The 2,201-nt window shown below is 32.4% G+C and overlaps 1 long non-coding RNA gene across 1 annotated transcript; it reads left to right on the top strand.

Moving 5' to 3' along the window:
• The first annotated feature begins 461 nt into the window (after positions 1-461).
• On the top strand, positions 462-1,441 carry LOC130434800 (uncharacterized). Its single transcript, XR_008908720.1, has 4 exons — positions 462-485; positions 631-1,017; positions 1,129-1,200; positions 1,295-1,441. It is a non-coding gene; the product is annotated as an uncharacterized LOC130434800 (long non-coding RNA).
• Positions 1,442-2,201: the final 760 nt, after the last annotated feature.

Here is a 2,201-nt window from a genome sequence, read left to right as displayed (position 1 = left end):
TGTTGCCGTAAATTGGATAAACGAGATACTCCCCATTAACGGTATATTTCTAAGCATTGCTGGCTGTAGATATGACCCTCATCTGAATACATATTTTCTAAAGATTCTATTTCTGACGATGTTATAAAGTCACTGTTTCGTAAATAAGATCAAATGCAGACTGTAGAATCCATTAGGTAAAATAATCTATGACGAAAAAACGCAATAAAACCCTAATAAAAATAATGTTTTCTTTAACAACCTTTAAAATGATGAACTGAACAGGCACTCCACCCTTTTTCTTCCATATTTCAAGGCGTATATTTCTATTCATTCTGTTCTTGTAAATGGAAATTCTGTAAATTCTGTTCTTAATTTCTCTTTACCAGTACATACCTCCCACACACCACCCCTACAGAATGATTGGTATAGAGCTTCTATAAATTGCAAGGACATTTGCTAGGAAAACAAAAACCATGAATCAAATTTTTCTTCAAATATTACAGGTATGGCTTTCTGTTTCTGCTTTTTTATACGAATCGTTCACTGGTTTTAAAGTGTGATAGCTAGATCTGTTAATAATTCAATGGCAGTGACAATTTGAAAAGCAATTTGCTTAAAATCTTATTCCTTCTTTTTCTCCTTATACAGATTGTTGTATTCCTTTGGAATAGTTATCTGAGAATCCTTAACACCAATAACGAAGAACGCATAATTCCTATTGCTTATAATATTCATTTTGTTAATTGTTCTATAACACTTTGGTAGTTTATACGAGTAATTAATCTACTGACAATATGTCCTGGAAAAAAAGAAAAAAAAATATCCAAATGTATTCAATTTAAAAATTAATCTTTAATTCCAAAATTATTATTAACCTTTTCAATTTTCACAAAAAAAACTAATAATTCTTTATTGATTATGATTCTTACTTTCTTAATTTTACTCTAATTTCGAAATCTTACTTGGAAATTGGTTAATTCTCCAAACTGCAAGGATACTACTGCTCCATACATACCTCACCCAAAACAACTTCTGGTAAGTTCTTCAAAATATTTTTGACGAAGATATTTTTATAATTGTTTACATGAACATTTTTTTTATAAATTGTATACACATAATAATTCAAATACATATGTAACCTGCAAGTGTCCTGTATAGCAACAAGACAGGAGTTGAAGAAGTGATCTTCAAACTACTAACAAAAACACAATTTTTAAGGTAGTTACATGACGGTCAAATAACTTTAAAGTTTTCCTCAATGTTTTTATAGAAATATAAGCCAATTCATCTATTTTATTTTCTCTCCCTGTAGGAAATTAAGACCAACTGCAACTTCATCTTACATCTAAAGGATCCACTATGGGTCAAGCCTCTGACCAGTCAAAACTCTCTCTACATAAAATATAAAATCTTTGTCTTTGGGAACATTTTGCTTTCATTAAAAAAATCACAAAACCAATGTTTTGATGGTTATGTCATTATTGCATGATGTTCATTTGCGAAAAGGTAAAGTTTATTATTCTAAAATAGCTAACACATTTTTTGAGGCTTAAAGACTCCAGACAACACCAAACAGCACTTGACAAAAGAGAAACACTGCTTATGGAATATATAACACATGGAATATGAAAATTGATTTGATATGCATTCTGAAAAATGCTGGGGTGTTTTCAAACCATAGCTGGATAAAATGCAAAACCAATCGTGGGGTTATAGATTAACCTACGCTGGGTTTTTTAAGCAGAGGTTCATTTAAAACAAAATATTCGCAATGACGCATGCGCATTCGGTTGGCAAAGATCTGCTTATATAAGTAAGAGTGCGTCTGCTTGTAAACGTAGAGTTGTGCTTCCAGAGTGCTGTTCCATAAAAGGCTGCTAAATCCTGACTTGAATGAACCAAACTCATCAGTCACGCTAAATTCGCTTCCATAAGGGTGAGTTGAAGATCATGTGATATGACTAATTTCAGTCAGGTTCACCTATTTCAGATAATTGGACGCTTATATTCAGCTGCCCTAAAAGTCAAGCTTTGATCAAATCGATCCGCTAAGGAAAGGAGAGCCGTGATTGGTGCTTACACCCCATGGCTCGAAAAGGACGCAACATAAATGGGGACACACAAGAAACTGCAAATAATGTATAGAATTTATTACTGAAATGAAACTATACATAAGAAAAACAATGGCACTTGAAATAGTCAGGAATCAGTGGCGTGAA

This window comes from Triplophysa dalaica, chromosome 13, assembly GCF_015846415.1.
Source record: "Triplophysa dalaica isolate WHDGS20190420 chromosome 13, ASM1584641v1, whole genome shotgun sequence".
NCBI lineage: Eukaryota > Metazoa > Chordata > Actinopteri > Cypriniformes > Nemacheilidae > Triplophysa > Triplophysa dalaica.
Note: the sequence above shows the minus strand (reverse complement) of the source record. Positions and strands in the feature narration are given on the sequence as shown.